Source organism: Galleria mellonella, unplaced genomic scaffold, assembly GCF_026898425.1.
Source record: "Galleria mellonella isolate WM207_F2 unplaced genomic scaffold, CSIRO_AGI_GalMel_v1 utg172, whole genome shotgun sequence".
NCBI lineage: Eukaryota > Metazoa > Arthropoda > Insecta > Lepidoptera > Pyralidae > Galleria > Galleria mellonella.
In genome coordinates, this window is record NW_026442015.1 from 563979 (window position 1) to 582961 (window position 18983).

The 18983-nt window shown below is 30.0% G+C and overlaps 1 protein-coding gene and 1 long non-coding RNA gene across 2 annotated transcripts in view; both read left to right on the top strand.

The window, feature by feature from the left end:
• Window positions 1-502: 502 nt before the first annotated feature.
• LOC128200247 (uncharacterized) lies at window positions 503-5565 on the top strand. The gene is made up of 2 exons (XR_008252634.1): window positions 503-630; window positions 1944-5565. It is a non-coding gene; the product is annotated as an uncharacterized LOC128200247 (long non-coding RNA).
• An 8888-nt stretch (window positions 5566-14453) lies between these two features.
• Window positions 14454-18983, top strand: part of LOC113514475 (protein Skeletor, isoforms B/C) — a 52715-nt gene continuing 48185 nt past the window's right edge. The window contains exon 1 of the mRNA XM_052893070.1: window positions 14454-14509. The gene's annotated coding sequence lies outside the window, so the exon portion shown is untranslated. The remainder of the gene's footprint in view (window positions 14510-18983) is intronic.

The following is an 18983-nucleotide window of genomic DNA, read 5'->3' on the forward strand; positions in this document are numbered from 1 at the left end:
TCATAGAAGAACGAGTCATTATTTTCGATATTTTTTCTGCAGTTGATAGGTTACCTAATTAGACAATTTATGTTCATAGATATTATAAACATAAATTACCTAAATGTACTTTATTAAAATCAATGTCAACCATAAAAATAATTGCAATGGGTAAACTATTTCAATTTTTTTTTCTGTCTGTATCATACTTTTATAATTAGTATATTTTAGATCGTACTTCTTCAAATATGTATAATCACTAAAAATTTTAAATATTTTGGGCCACACCAATTCGGTATTGTCTATGAAGAATGAAGGTACATCATCTTAAACTGGCATAAATAAACTAAAATAAATATTCACCACATTATGCTGAACTATCATGGGTTTTGTACAAATTAATCGCCAATACAACAAAACACTTAAATAAAACACAGCTCGGCGAGAGAGTTAAAGGCACGAATACATGTCAAAGTCCACGAGTAAAACGCACTGAATACAATTTGTCCAAGTAGGGTCGAACGGAAATTCTAAATTTAAACCATTTCTAGTGAAACGACCTACCAAACAGCGACTTGCCTATGGAGTAAGTAAAGACAAGATCACAAGACAAGACAGGCGCGCCGTGTGGGCAGCCATGAGACCCAAATGGTGCGAGTTATAAAGTAATTTAATTGTCAGGACGACAACGCGATGCATTAATCTTTTTGGCCAACTGTCTGTGTTTGGTGACTCGATTGGTTTCAAAGATAAAGTGATCTTTAAATGTTTAACAATCTTCATAAACTATTAGTGCTTCGTTGTAATTTATAACTTCCATCAGGTCAGGTTGTGAATTATTTTTCACAGTTCAACTTCTATTGAATTTAAATAAAAAAATTTAAAACAGTTTTTTTTCTACTAAACTGGTACAAGTTCAAAAAGTTACAAAGCAGATAGCCTTTTAAAGTATTCCATATATAGAAATAAGGTCACAGCTGGCTTACCTTTATAAAAAACAAACCTTTAAATCTTAAAACAGTAGTCTTTACACGGCAGTTTGATTGGCGGCAGTAAACAGAAAATTTTGGATCATTTAAAAATTTGCTTCACAAAAATATTTTTTTTAAATCAGTTCAACAGGGCAGTAAGTCATATAAATCGTAAAGTAAATTAACGAAATTGGTTTAAAATGATAAAGACATAGCAAAAAATACAATGAAAAAACACAATTGAGATCTTTTATTTTTGCAAGTAGCTTTCCATTTGCTATATATAATAATATTGTTTTTGGTAATTTCGATTTTCTTTTTAAGATCTAGATCAATTAGGATAATTTTTGGAGTAACTTAACTCTTTAAAAAATAATTTCAAAGTTTTATTAGATCCAAAATACCTATTCATAATAAAACTACTTAAAACGTTTTCTTTGTATGATATTAAAATAATTTTCTTTCTTTTTTTTTTATCGCATATTTATTTACTTAAATACATGAAATTAAACAATTTTCGTTATGTAAAAATTATTTTGTTCAAACAAACTACATAAATAAAATTAATCTGTTCATTTATTAAAAATTAGAGGCTTAGAAAGGAATTTTTAATTGATAGGGGTAAACAACAAAATGACAATTCTTCCACGTGTTCCGAACATTTATTACTTCCTTCAACATCTGAGCCAGATATTTAATTTTGTGTTATTATTTTTATGAGCGAATAAAGTGTGATCTTGAGATCATTCACCTCAAGAGCTGCAATCTATTTTTGTCACATGTTGTTATCCTGACAGAGGACTGTTTCTACATCTCCGTACGTTTTAAATGAGTCAACTCGTTACTTAAAGCATCTATAATTACTCTTTTAATCTGTTACCATACCACAAGTTACGCAACGTGACACAGATCGATACATAAAAATTTATGCATTTTAATTTAAAGTTTGTGGAAAAATATCGACGGTCATATAATTTGCTATGTTAATTTCAGGTTATTAACCAGCAAATTAGCGAAAACAAGAATCGGTTACAGAGCGTGCAATAAACTTCAATTTATCAAATAAAAATTCGCATTGGCTCAATTAAGAAATTAATAGAGTAGGTACATCATCCAGAGAACCACATTCCATGCTCCCACATAAATGTGTCACTCCTCGAATAGTGGATACAGTACAGAGAGCGCGTGGGTTCCGCGACAGGACTGTTTGCGAGTTTATTGCAAAAGTTTGTACTGGCATAGACCACAGCCGATGTAGGTGTTACTTGGTCTCGATAACATGTATTTGTCATTGATGGTTTAATATTGATAGATGTGCACTTTCTTCATACCACCCACCATGTTAATTCATTGGTTGTAATCAGTAGGTATTAACAATTTAAATAATATTACGCCTATTAGTGTCAGACTATAGTATTGTCAAGTGAAAGTTTTCGATGGAAAAGTTTGGTAACATGATATACCCTTTTATATTCGTTGCCTACTATAACAGTTATAGTAATATTGGGAAAGATTCTATTTTCTCTACATATTTACTTGATGTTACTTCAAATTTTCCAGAATTTTTTATTGAAGGTAATAAAATATAATAAATATAGTAATAATTTAATTAGGTAAAAGTCAGATCAGTCTCAAACGAGTTACAGAGTACATAGTAAATATATTTAAACTAAGGCAACGAATATAAAAGGGTATATCATGTTACCAAACTTTTCCATTAAAAACTTTCACTTGACATTTGAAGTAACACCAAGTAAACGTGTAGACAAAATAGAATCTTTCCCAATATTACTATAACTGTCCTCGATGAGAAGTGTTAGGAATAATAAAATATTAAATCGAAAAATAAGTCATAGAAATTCTTATTTCATTACTTCCTTTCTAATTCAAAACTTGCAGTAAAATTATTATTTACCATTTAATCGAAACGGTCACATAAGCAAAATGTTTTAAAATTGTAATGAATATATTAGCTTGTCTTGTTTATAATATTCCTTATAACTGTATATGACACAGCACTCTAAGGAAATATGAATATAATCAAGTGACCGTTAGAATGTTATAGACGTTCAATCGACGTTGAACGTTTCCAAAAACGTATTTGTTTATTATCTTAACACGTTTGAATCTCGAACATCACAACATTTTAATAGCATCTTATAAATCATAGCTATCTTCAGGTAAAACCTAAATATTATAATAGCCTCTAGATAGGAGAAGTATGATAGTAATTAGTCAGTCAAAATCAGAACAATATTTAACTTACAGTTTACTATATTATTGTAAAATTAATAAACACCTATGTAAGATTGTTTTGTTTTATTGCTTTATTGCATTCTATTATAATTTAATTTCTCTTGTTATATTTTAGGTACATGAAAGTTTGTTAGTCATTGTATTCATTGGAGACATAATTCAATTCCTAAATAACATTTAAAATATTTCGTTCACATTGTATTAGTTACCACAAAATTACGAGCTAGTAACGAATCATAGTACTATGGAAATTAAATGATTGAAGTGAATATTTCTAGGTAGATACAAACAGTTTTAAAGAGAACTATAAAACAAGTAGTGTTAAGAATTTTAAATATAGCCGTGAATAATGGAATTGGTTCCACTGAAAAATGTTATCGGTTGTTCGAGTTATTCGACTAGCCTTGCAACTGCTTCTTATATTCACTGGTTATTTGAATTATGTCGGTCATTTTAATCCTTCTGTAGGTATCCTTTTCTCATAAGTATAGGTCACTAAGACTTCTAGATCGTCTTATTCTATACTTTTTATTTATTTTCTTCTTTTTGGGAAACTAAACTAATATTACAAATTTGAAAAGAAAACCAAATATTATATACGAGAAGACAATATTTCAGTTACTGGCAAATGCTGTCGCTATAGATTTGTCAATTAATCTCCTTTTTAATATTGGATGAATATTGGATGGATACGTGGTCTAGTGTTTTGAGTAGTCATGCTCACTAAAATGTCCAGACTTGTGGCGGCGTGGTGGGCCGGGTCATTGGGCTCCCTAAAATATGGTCGAGCGCAGTGATGGCTGGCTCATCCGTCATACTCGTGAACGGGTGCTGCTTGTAGGGACTGGTCTGCTCTAATCACTATGACTGATTTCCTCTTATTAATTGTTTAACCAGTTGGTTATGTATTCAATTTTTTTTTTCTTTTTGAGTATTTAATTGAATTAGTGCTAATTGGTGGTTTGTATTCACACAATTAAACTTAAAAATGTAAAATAATAATAAAATTATTTAAAAGAGCATCACGCAAGTTTCTTGCTCGTTCTTCTTGTGATGAGACAGCTTTCCGAACGAGCGGTAAATTAAAAAAAATGTAATGACTTTTCAAAAGTGCTTCAATGTAAGTTTATTTGAATAAATGATTTCTATTCTATTCTATTCTATTCTGATGCATACATTATACCCAATCCAACTATTGCTCTGATATTCTATGTCCCAGGTTATCAATAATTTTCATCGTATAGTACCTACCTATATTCTATAGACAGAGTATCAAGTCTCAAAGACCGGTCAACTTTTTGTCAGCTAATTGGTAAATTAGCTGACTCTTTTTTATCAGTATTCTATATACTTATGTAACGATATATCTTAACGTATTATTTAATAAGGAAAATGAGTATTTACGCATTTAAAAGATGCAGAAATTATAAGACAAAATTAATATAGAAATTATAATGGAATCACTCATAACTATTTATCACGTAAAATTGTATGATAACCGCTTTTCTCGAAGCATTTGTATGGAGACACTCTATCTATACATATAATCAAAGAGTAGCTATTACAAAAACAACCAGCACAAGTTCAACATGGACATTACATATTATCCTGTTCTTCTTAATGTTAACTTGAGAGCTATCCATTGAAAATAACTATATTGAGGCCATTGATAATAGTGATTATGCCATGTTTAGGACATGTCTTAGAGGACATAATTAGTTTTTAGTAGTTAGAGAACATAATATATAATGCCCATGTCGCACTTGTGCTGGTTTCCTGTTGTTGTGCTACTTCCATGGTGAATTCCTAGAGAGATTCTATTAAGATTGCGACAAAACGAAATGGATTAATGTGTTTGTCATATTTATAGTTATATCTGTCAATGTGTTTGTATATGTATCAATATATTTCATAATGAAAATATTATAAATTAAATTTCATTAAAATAAATACACGTTTATTTTAAAATATGTTCATGATCGCTATCGATATTCATTTTTAGTGAATTCATATTTATATTTAGGTCTGCATAAAACCATTTCTTTAATGAATCAACAGCGAGGTATTTGATGGTAAACAGTGTTTTTTTTTTTTTTTGTAATAGAATCCAACTATAGACTTCCATCTATGTTAAACCATTGTATAATGATACTGTTAATGGATCTTTAAAAGAACTACCTACGTGTAGAATCGGTTACATTAATTACATTTAAATATTTTGAGTGATTATGATAAAATTCGCATTAACATGAAATTTCAAACAAGAACTTGGTAGTCTATATTAAACCTTAACCACATAAATAATTATTTTATATTAATGACACCAGTTGGTTTCTAATAAACATGGCATATGTAACTGTAGCAGACGTATTTTATTTTGCTGTGTGCGTCATTTCATGATTCATACTCAGCTTGATGACCCCTTGAGTCAGGGGATACCTACATCTGCGATAACTGATCGTATTTATTTTATAAATAATAGTACCCAAGAGTTTATTTATTTTATAGTAACATAAACGCAAAAAATATATGTAATTAACTGTAACTGATTATTAATTTTATTTAACTGAACTTAATTGAATTATATTTCATGTAAATTATTGGATGTGGGTACTTAATAACAGTCGTGCCAATATAAATTTATAACAATTATTGTTTTACAAACCTTAGGTACTTGGGTGCTAGTATAATATTATATTTTCTGTGGCATAGGTATCTTGTCAATACCTATTGAAATATTTAAGTTAGGCATTTATTTTATCTAATTATTTAAATAATAATTAGCAATTGGAATTACTTATATAATGAAAGTGTATATATAAGTAATCTTTAATAATGATCATCATTAATTTATCTAGCGCCCTGAGCAAAGTTCGTATAAATACGATTTTCTATTAAATTCATCTACTTTCACAAAAGATAATTTTTTTTTTATGAGTGAAAATGGTATGGTAACCCCGCCTGCGCTAACGGGATACGCTGGCGGAGCACCAGTGAAGGGTGATAGATGAGAATGCAAACAGGCCAGTTAGCCCATCATGATGAATTCATCAGGAATTAATCATGATAGTTTCCAGGGGGAACCGCGAGGAGGTCGACCTGGTTGGGTATATTGCTAGCAATGGGATTCTCAGTCTCCATTACTAACAATCCCTTTCCCCCTACAAAAGATTAATTAGGTACTTAAATACAAACATTTCGTAAAAAAATACTAAATAACAGAGAAACCAGTATCAATATCCGCTGTCAAGTTTAAGACATTAGTGGAGAAGCAGAAATGTGGTCTGCTACATTGTTTTATAAATATTATTTAGGCACAATTTAATTTTACAGCAGTTATTATGTATATTTAATTAATATAAACAACACTTTAAGCAGTAATTGTTTTTAATTAGCTCTAGTGAAAAACAGTTATTGCTTAAAGACGATCGTCTCTAATGCAAAAACACATTCCCTGAAAATTTTCAAAAAGTTTTTTATTAAACATGATGCGAGTAGTGACATCTTTGATCAAATACGACCAATTTATTAGAGCGACCTCTGTACATTGAGAGGAGTAATATAATAGGAGTTATAGAAGCATGCCTATATGCTTCTAAATATTATAATTTATCTTGAATTGCCGATAGATGGCATACTCGGTTCGCTTTAATACTTAAATTTTAAAATTAAATTCGGTGATGAATAGTATATGGTAATTTTTTTCAATGGGATTTTATAGGAATGCGTATCCCGTACGGGATTACGGTATATCAAAGATGGTACACGCAAACAGGGCACCCTTGAATGAAAGAATTAAAAAGTATCCTATATGTTTCTTCATTCCCCATATTTACTATGTATAACTATTCCAAAATTAACGACGGTTGGTTGAGCTGTTGAGAATCCAATAATTTATTTGTTACCTCAATCTAAAAAAAGGGATTGTTAGTAATGGAATCTAATAATTCCATTGCTAGCAATATACTCTATCAGTTACCACGCGGTTCCTTCTGGAAACTATCGTGGTTAAATTCTGTGGAATTAATCACAATGGGCCAACTGACCTGCTTTTATCCTCATCTATCATTCCTCACTAATGCCCCGTTAGTGTATACCGATAACGCAGGGGTGGTTGTCATTCCAGTTTTACCCATTAAGAAAAAAATAATCACGGTTAGAAAGGAAGGGGTTGTTAGTAACGAGAACTATCACACCCATTGCTAGCAATATCAGGTCGATCTCTACGTCGATCCCATCAATTGTTTCCATCATCCCACGATGGAAACCATCGTGGAATTATTATTGTTGAGAAAGCAATCCACACATTTCTTAATATGGCAACGTTATTAGTCTATGTTCGATGTATGTAGAATGATGCTCTCTGGTTGCTGTCTTGTAATTGAAAGAAAAGAAATATGTCGCCTCTAATAAATTGTATAACATAAATATATTAATAAATATATAATATGAATAATGTGTCTAAATATATACAATATATACTCTGCTAAATTACTTCAAAATAAAAATTATTATGAGCCAAGTGACTCCATACTCGCCTATAATCCCTCAACGCAAGATAACGCAAGCTACGTTACCTTTCTTCATTTTCATTCATTTAAAAAAATTATCATCGGCTTAAAGCTCGTACAATGCAAATATGTAAATGCTCATGAATATCTGTACAAGTATATCTGGTTACATTACTTGAATGTTTTCTATATACGAGTAGTCTGTAATTAAGAAAAAAACTATTTAATTGTTTGTATCAGTTGTTGTGACGACCTCAAATCATTGAAGGGAGCCAATGGATCGTAATGGCTTAGGACCGTTCCTTATGGCAATCTATGGGAGAGGCCTATGTTAAGCAGTGGACGGGTAACTGATAATATTAAGATGATAATGATCAGTTATTTACTAATCGTAATACAAGACCTACTTTATTTAAAAACTCGATAACACGGTATAATATATCTAATCACTTGTTTTATTACGCATAAAGCAGTTTAATTAAATTATATTAATTAATTAAATTCATCTCAAAAATCCAGTGTTAAAAAATATTTGAGTGAACATTGAAGCTGACAAAAATATTAATTGCACGCCCATTTTTCACGCCAACAATATGTAAATATGAAATGTTAACAGTTTACAGTCATGCCATCCAAAACTAATAAAAAATGCATTAGTTAATTGCCGAAATTACCGAAAATACAGTCCGACCCTTACTTGGGTAAAAGGAAATGTGTTGAAAACTTCCCCTTACAAATGAGACGATTTCATCCCCTCGCATTCTGTTCCCAGGGGTGCGTGGGGGCTGATATCTCATGTGCATTAAATGTCGCTTTCAGACGATATAATTCGGGGTGATATTATAACGTTATTTTTGATGGAATTAAAAAAAAATTCGCTAAGTGCGAGTCGAATTCGCATATCAGTTAAAAATATTATACGTGTAAATTATTTTGTATTGTAACACGCAGCTTTGCTCTCGTAATCGAGTAAAAAGTAGCCTATGGTGTTTGTGTATTCGACAGTTTGACTTATATTACGTTTCATGTAAAAATAGCTAAAGTAAAATTTTTTCAGTCTATTTTGATACATTTAGGTCAATACTAGTTTTTATCTGTGACTTTGTCTGCAAGATCGTAATGTGTTCAATGACCGCTGCTGCTCATCCCTCGACTATAAAATCCCTTAGTCGTTTCTTACGACACCCACTGGAAAGGAAGGAGTGGCCTATTCTATGCCGGGACCACATGGCAATAATTCTGTACATATAACAATCACCATTATTTTAGACTTAACATTAGTATCAACAGTTATACGCTATCGGGCATGTAACAATTTATTTAGCAATTATTATAAATATCATTTTAATATTTTAGATATTATATAATTCGAAACAAATATGAATTATTTGGAAATATTACATTAGATATTGATTGATGGCAGTATTAGGTATTTATATTGAAACATCGCGCACAGAATATGCATTAGTAGGTACACGTACCTAATCAAAATATCGGGCACAGCCAGATTATAATATTAGTAGCATATCGTATTCGATTTTATTTTGCGTGGAATTTTCAAATGAAATTAAGAAAATTTTCCATTAGATTTTCTGCGTGGGAAGGTCATACGAGTTCTCTTAGTTGTTTAATTTGAACTAATAATTTGTTTTCTATAGTTTTTATAAACAATTCCAGTAGGCGTATCTAACATTAGATGCTTTTCAGTGTCGGATAACGATCCCACGCAAAATCTTTTCATACAATTCCAATCATCCTAATGCGATTTCTAATATTTAGGAGCAATTTTAGATTTGTTACGATGATATTTTTTAGACGATTAAAGAAATAGATTTTTTTAAGCTTATATTTTTAGATGACGAAAGAAACAGTTTATTTTAAATACTATATATTTATGCAACTTGGAACAAGCTGATGGTCCATCTGATCGAAAGTGGTAACGTTTGTGGGTATATTTAAAGGGGCGCAAGGTAAATAACGTCCACCATAGAATTGTCTAGTTCTCTTCTCTAAAACATATCTGAGAGTACATATGCACATTTTAAAAGGGGCTAGGTCCTCCCTGAAAATACTAAAAATGCCAATGTAACCTATAAACTGTCGACTATAGAATACAGTTATACCTATGTTATTCGTTATAGGTTTTTCATTTCTTGAGGAATAAAATGTGATCTCTTCGTATCTTGCAATTTCATATATCACTCTTCAAATTAAAACACAGTCATTTGAACAAACAAATTTGAAAATAAAATTCATAATTATTCTCCAGGGTAGCCCTGGCTCCTTAAAAAGGCGTACTCGTATTCTATGCCACATGTTTTTACACATAGTTGAAAGACCAGCTCGCATCCTGGAGTGGGTATCAAACGATTCTGCGATGGGCACTTCCCCCTCCCGCTCCCCATAAATACACCTACGGCAGTATAGAACTATACATATACGTGACTTTTAATATTAATACAATAAAGAAAAGAAAGAATCCAGGAAATTAATAAAAAAAATACATATTACTTTTGTTCCAATAAAATGAATTTATAAATAACTGCCGTACCCACGCTGCGTTCCTATCTATTTTTATATTATCCCCTCTATACAAGTAGCAAACGAATATATCAACAGATATTTTATTACTACCCCGTGGGTGAAATATAACTATACTTAATTTCAATGGAATTTAATAATAATAATAATAATAACTTTATTGCATAACCATGATTTTAACAAACTCAGCACTGGAAATTACAGTAAAAGTAGATACGAGGAAGAACAAAGTATCCAAAGAAATAATAATATACAATACAAATATTTTCTTTATCAGAGGAAGATTGTATACAAAAGTCGTCAGCTTGGGCACATTTGTCCCATTTGTGTTTCTGCCATGAATCAACTATACTCACATGGCTGTATATCTTTCTGTTTGAAATACAATTACAGAATACGAAGACATAACTATAATATATGACATAGTTCAATGTACAGGCATTGAAGTGCATTTTGTAATAATAAATAATGGAATCGTAATTTTGCTTACGTTAACGGTATACGCTAGCGGGGCACCAGTGAAGGATGATAAATGAGGACAATAGCAGCCCATCGTGATGAATACACCTGAAATTCAGCTTGATGGTTTCCAGGGAGGATCACGTGGAGATCAGTCTGACAGGGTATATTGCTAGCAATAAGACTGGTAGTCCGCTTTACTAACAATCCCTCCCTCCTGTTCATGTTGTGGGTTATGCTGGCCATCAGTTAGACCGTCAGCTTCTTTGTCATTCTAAATATAAATATAAATAAAAAGGCAGTTTTTGTTGTAAAAATGTCTAATAAAAAAAATTGACACCCTTCTTATCGTAATAATATTGGTCGCAGTTGACATAAAAAAGTTACGGCAGTCGACCAGTTCTGAATAGCAATGAAGGGCGATATTATACTCGTACTTTATTCACTTGTAGTACATTTTTTAGGACGTAAAATTCCCAAAGTATGCCCAGCAATCGTACACTATATTGAATTATTACTTTTCTGAATGGCAGGCATCAAGACAACTAAAAATCTATGTGGTAACTGAAAATGCGTAGGTACTCATTTAACAAGATTTGGGTTTGCATCCTGTCAGAGGAGGTTTAATTTTTAAATTTATTACGAGTGTTAACTATTATCTTTTACCCGCGATTTCGTCCGCGTGACGTGATATCTCCACTGATTGGGATAAAAAGCTGTCTTCTTCTTCCCATATAGTATGTATACATATACCAAATTTCATAGTGATGTATTAAGGTGTTAAGATGCTAAGAGATAGTAAGGATTAAATCAATTTGAATCATATAAAATTATATAAATATGAGATTGGTACCAAATTTTATTTACCAACAATTCTAACATATTTATGTAACCTCTGAATGGTCTTGTAATAAGATTACAATGTACGTAAGAGGCGACTACAGAAATGAAGCTCAGTGTACTAAAGCAAGAGAATGAGAAATGGAAATAATTTCCAATACCAAATGATTTAACCAGCGTAGTAATAGTACCTAATCATATCATCTTAGGGGCAAAAGAGATTTTTAGTAATAGAGTCGAACTGCCCATTGTTAGCAACATACCGTGTCAGGTTGACTTCCACGCGGTCCCTCTTGAAAACCAAAATGGTTAATTTTTCATGAATTCGTCACGATGGACTGACTTATTTTTGTCTTCTCCTAACATCCGCTATTGTTGCTCTGCCAGCTTGTACCGATAGCACAGGCGGAGTTATCATCTATTAAAAAAAATATGTCCTCCTTTTATGAAGGCATCTATCTCCATCCAGTGAGGTGCAAATTAAATATCGTGATAATTGTGATATATATGTATATGATATGTATTCCTTTTATGATTTCATTAAAATTAGTAACGTACCTACATAAGAGTTATTTTATATAAATTCGTTAAAACTGTTATATAATCTAAGTAGATATAAACGTTTTTAAAAGACATTAAGTAACGTAAAATTTTAAGCTTGATGCTAGATCTGTTAAAGTGGCTATAATTCGACCAAATATATTATGGGACCTCTTAAATTGTGGGCAATAAAATAGTCTGGAGTGTACCCTTCTCAACAAATTTACATTTTTATAAGGCACTAGTTTTACCCGTGACTTTATCCGCCTGACCGGAATAAGTTATTTGACCGGAAAAAAGTATTTATACCATCACTTAAAAAATAATACAAATATATACATTTATACAGTTATAAAGTTCTAAAGCAATCTCTTCTAAACAATTTTGGTGAAAGAAAAAAGAAAGAAATCTATTCGATGCAAGAAATATATCCAGTGAAAAAAACGCTCATGTTAATAAAACATATGCCAATAATCATGTGCATGTCTGATATGCTTATAAATATTATATAATCTAAATATGTACTTATAACAGTAAATATTATATTACATAAATAAATGTATAAAATATATACCATACAGTTAGATATCTGGTCGTAAGATTTTTTCCACCATAGATTTAGATAAATGTATGTCTATGAACAGTGCGTATACATCAAACTTTATGTCGATTTTTAAAAACGTTATCCAGGAGGCGCTAAAAGGTAAAATACAAAAGTCACTTTCACTAAGGATTATAGATAGAATTTGGCTACTGAAGAAATTTGTTTGAACAAGGCTTATCTAAATAAATATGCTACATAATTTCTGTAGGTATCATAGTTTTGGAAATAGTAGAGTTACGTTAATCTACATATATTTCGTAACTAAAGAAATAGTAAAACCAAATTAACTAAGTAACAGATGAATAATTACCACTGTCGGCGGCCTGTTACCCAGGATTACCCTTAATTGTAATAAAAACAATATATTGTAATAGTACGCAATTTGTATTACAATATATATGTAGGTATATTCCTACGCGTAGCGCCGTATCAAGGCGGGGTCTACATACTCGGGGGAATGGGGGAAAGTTGCCATACAAAAATAATGATTTCCCCATTCTGAAAAATAATGTGATCAGTTCTTTAATTCGTTTTTATAAATTATAGAACTTTTCTATTGTTTTAATAGACTTTTATTAATGATACGCTAATGTGGAAGCGATTATCTCCCATCCAAGTGACAATACTTTTTTTTTATATTATAAATGCTTAGTAATCAAGGTTATGATAATTATGTATCTTTTTTTTGTTTCTTAAACTTTCTCCCTTTAAATATATATATTTTTTTATTACAGTGTTGATAATAATATTCGAATTAATAGTATTGTTATCTTAAAAGTAAACTATTTTGCAAAAATGAGGCACTGTCTGAGGCAATCAATATCTCTCTGAGGATTTTTAAACACAATTTTAACATATTTCACCTTTATAAGACCTTAATACACTATTTAGAATTTCTAATAAGGGATACCTATTGTAATTTGGGGAAAAAATTTGCCATCCACTCAGACCCAATCTATTTTCCTCATTCACTCAGGTTGAATACATTTCCAAATACATATTGAAAGGATAATTACTATAAAAGAATACTTAAAAATATAATATGAAAGATGCCGCATAAGTCAATTACGTTCCAAAATGAATGAGCTATTTCAAATATTTGTTACCACTCTAATGTACTCATTCTGTAATTAAGGTGGAAACATACCCCGCGTAATGTTAGTGAAAATGAAGGTTTAGAGATTTTTAAATTTTATATATAATCATACTAACTACTTACTATTAATGTAATTGTAACGTACTCTAGTGTAGAGTTTCTAGGCAGCCTTCGTTGTATATGAAAGGCTCTGCCTACCGAATGACTGCATCATCTAATCGTATCATTATACGGTTTCATAAGGACTAGTACGCATTGTTCAGCGACCGTACGGGATGGTAACAATTGGGAAAGGCCTTTCCCCAACAGTGAGATACTTTGATTGATTTATCATTATCATTATATCAGCCTTTAACTGTCCACTGCTGAACATAAGTAGTTGCCATGTTTGGCAGGCGGGTTAACAACAGGATGATTGATTGATGCCAGTTATTTTGTAGAGTTATTTTACTAAATAGAAAACTCATGGGTAGTAGCATAATGAAGTCTTTTGTTTTTAACAGGATCACAATTAGTCATGCTTCCTATGAAAATAATTAAACAGACATTTAAGCTTATGTACCTCCTACGCAAGCGTAAAACCTAAGATTTCCCCCATTCATTCGGGAAATACTCCCCCCAAACAGCAATCACCCCCACAACATTTAGTACAACCCCAGCCGCATCGCGGCGAGCGCGTTTCGCGCCGCACTCTCAACAAAACCTACAAAATGTAATTACTTTCCTATAATAATATTATTTACACAGATAACCTATAATATTCATAATCTATTATAATTATATATATACTAAGTGTATTCAATAGTTTTTCCCGCGCATTTGATTATCGACAATCGATGTCATATTTCAAGATTGATTTTTTTCGTGTCATGAATTTGGCTATGTGGAACATTGTTTTTTGGTGTCCCATTTTTTTTTATTTTCACATCATAATAAAAACAAAGAATAGGAGTAGTGGAAGAGAGTAGATAAGAAAATAATTGAATAATGTATATATTTTATCATTGAATTATCTTAATACATTTAATAAAAAAATATTATATAATTAAAAGTAAAAAAAAATATATTATATAGTAATAAAACAATTATAAACTAAAATTCATTCTCATAAAAATAAAAAATGAAAATATAGTGAAATTCATATAATTAAAATATATTTATATTTACAAATTTTATCAACCTTTAAAAAATATTTTACTTTGAACTCAAAATTAAATTACGCAACATAAAAAATAATTATTTATAAAAAAAATATTATTATGTTATAACGTGGTTATGTAAATAATTTATTTATTTATTCTTTATTATATCTTATATATTTTCACTAACTTTATTTATATTTTACAAACACTTTTAAAAAGATCACATTTTCAACAGTAGTAAAATATTTCAAGTAGTTTATACATGTACCCCTATTATGAGTGATGACAAATCAAAATATATTTGTTTCAATTGTGAATACAATTTTCATATCAAATACACCTATATTTTCGGTTAAAACTTGCTTCGTAAAAGCATTTCGGCAGTGTCATGTCAAAATGGCGGGTGTTGGAAGAAACGGAGCTACAATTTACCTTTTACAGACAAGATACAATGTTCGTCTGTGGTTAATGAATATTAGAAAAAATAATAATATAAATTTTAAAATAATAATAATAATATAATTATAATACATAAATTTGGTAAACGATTATTGTTTAAATACCTATGATTTTATTAGTTAAATACTATTCCATAATAAGATATACTTATAAATACACATAAGCATATGATATACATATATAGTATTATGCAGGAAGTAGAGCATTTATTTTTGATTAACTTAAAATTAGTAGCTATATTTTTTTATTAATTTAAATTAAATATTATATTATGTGTCTAAGTAGGTAAGTACTTATGGTATGTAATCTTCTAAGCAAGTGATTCGTTCCATGCCGTGAATTTAAGCAACGACATGACTTTATTTAATGAGCATGTACTTTTTATTGACTAGGTAAAAGTTCCTTTAATTAATTTGTCTCTATTTTTAGTGTATACTTCAATCGAGAGAAAAAAAAATATTACCTTTTAGATATGTATCAATTTAGTTAATAATGAAATTCTTTTTAACATAATTTTAAACAATGACAGAAACAGTTTATTAAAGAATAATAATTTAAAAATTGGAAATTATTTTCAGTGTGATGTAATTTGTTGCAAAAGCGGGACATTAGAATTTAAAAAGCCTAAAAATTATTTATATGCTTTCAATAATATCTTATTTTATTATGACAACATCAACAAAATAATTTAAACCCTTCTCTTGTTTTTACGAAAGCAAGAATATTTTATGTAGTTAATTGAATTATATGTCGCAAAATACTTTGCTAGAATTCCATTTATAAATTTTATTTTTGGCATAAATTCATTACTACTCGTAAAATATGTACACACAAAATTGAATTAAATATCAAAATGAGATTATAAACTAATAATAGTTGGACAGGTTCAATGTTTCAATTAATTTATAAGTAAGCGTCTAAACCCCAATCTTTTTAATCTTTTCCCAGAGGTATGGATACTTGTAATTATATCAACAAAAGATAAAGTGGGTGTGGATTATATCAGTCTTAAATGTTAATAAGAGAATTAGTATTTGAGAAAATCTCGCATATAATTATGTATATGGATATGATGTATCTAAAGGTACCTATTTGATAAAACATTACAAACGCAAAAGGTCAACACCCACGCTACAAAACTTCTATTCAAGACTGCCATATTTATTTTAATTAGGAAATAATTCAAGCCCGGGTACAGTATCCATTTGCTGACATTTAACGAAGTTCATTTACTAATAACATCTATTATTAGGCAAGTACTTGATATGGATATATAATTTAACTTATAATCATTACAACGGTAACAGTCGATATTACTCGTAATAATAAAACAGCAAGTCACAAACATGTAAAATAAATAAAAACGGAAAGTACGGGACACTTCTAAAACTAATAGCATTTACCCGCGACTTTGTCCATGTGACCGAAATATGTTCATTAATCGGAATAAAAAGTAACCTATGTCCCTCTCTATTGCATATATGTGGGTATACACAGTACCCATATCCATGACGATTGGTTAAACTGTTAAGCGCCAAGAGTTAACAAATAAACTTATCAAACTATCACATTTTTAATAATACGATACGGTACGGAGGTAAGGTTTTCCTTAAATCGACAGCTCCTTTTCTTAATTACGCTACTACGAGTCAAATTAAAGATTTGAGTAAAATTACAAGTATACTTATATTTTGTTCGAAACAAGTTTAATGAGGCAAAGAGTAAAGGGTATGGAGGTAACGAAACAAGGCGATTATATAACTTTCCAGTACAAACTTCAAGTTTAATCCGTTTTTTATTCTATACAACAAGCACTTGTGATTAAGACTATATCTTTGTTAACGGCTATTAATTAACTTTTCTTCTAAAATGACTTTTTGATAATAAAACGAATATTTTATTCGACCAGTATTATATATATAATTTTATAATTTCAAACACGTCCAAAAGCCTGATTTTTTTTAGTTGAAATTGAGTAGGAATTATCGAAAATTTGTCAGTAGTTAGTGTGTGAATTTAAACATTATTTATATAATAGAATAAACAGACAGAAACCATTAGACCTTGGTGCCGGAGGTTAGGTGATTAGTAAACAAATCTTTGAATACCTAATAGACGTCTCAGATGACCTAATTAGTGTCTGATTTTGTTAGCGTAGTTATATATAAAAAGAGAAAATGTAGACAGCCTTTTTAGTACCGTAATAATTAACGATCAATTAACTTTTTTTTTTAATTATTAGTTGCTCATCCCAGCTTCCCACGGATATAGTAATGATAAAAATTAACCAATGGCCATATTACACATTCTCTCTTTTATAAGAAGGATATTTTTAACCCAAATTTTAAATTTTTCCTAGTCCTGATAATTACAAACTCAATAAAAATTAATTAGTCAAATGGGTAGTCTTTCTGAAGTGATGAGCTTCAATATATTCGGCAATGGATTTGTATATATAAGTATATATACGAGTATATAAGTAGATAATATAACTATAGATATTTTTTTAATAAACTAGACATAACAAATAATTTTATAGCCCACCTGATGGATAGTATGTTACTGGTTATTTGATTACAATTCTTTTGTTTAATTCCGCTACCATTAGTATACACCTGACTGCCAACACTCAAAGATTGACCACCATTATTCCTTCCAAAAATTCTACAATCTTCCTTATTAGCATTCAATCTCCAACTGCCATTTTATTCACACATGTTTTGTGTTTCAATTCTAAACGAGGCATCTTCAGGCAGATTATTAGATCGCTGCTCGAAAAAAGTATGTTATCAATAATGCCGTATTAGATTTTTTAATAAGAGAACTTGGGCTTGTATAAAAGCTCGTCATTAGCTTAGAGCTATGAAGTATTTATAGAAAAACTGATAGGATACTTTCCATCTATAAATTTTAATATCAAAGTAGAGAGGAAGAGTATAATTAAATCAACTGCTTGATCAAATAGGTTTGTCAGTTATAAGACGTGCCGTTTCAAGTAGAAACTTGCACAGCAGTGTCATTGCATCCGAAACCGCGTGAATTCAATAATATTTCGTGAACTGTATTACAGAAGTTTATGAAATGTTGCGCATTAATTTCCTAAGGTCTTGCATTACACTGCACCAGGAAATTATGCGTATCTACGTATATACTTAGTTATACAATCTCATGATTGAATGATGGAAATATCAAACAAACGCAGGTATTCTATACTTTTTTGATTGAATTATGACAAAGAAAAAATGGAATTATCTTTAATTAAATTAATTACGTAGGTATTGAAATAATCATACCGTTATTTTACACGTAGTGTAGTTCATAAAATAAAGTATGTTATAATGCTTTATTTCAAAATTATATTTACATAAAAATAAAATTAGTGTCATATTATATAATAACTGAAACAGAAAAAAATCGTAAATAAATATTTATTATTTAATTAAATTTATAATAACTATAATATAGGTAAAAATAGTATAGGTAAAAAATTAGTATCTAAACTATTTTCTTGCAGAGGCTTAATTATTTTAATACTATGAGTGCAATTACTTTTGAAATTAAAACCGTTGATCATAATTCTACTAC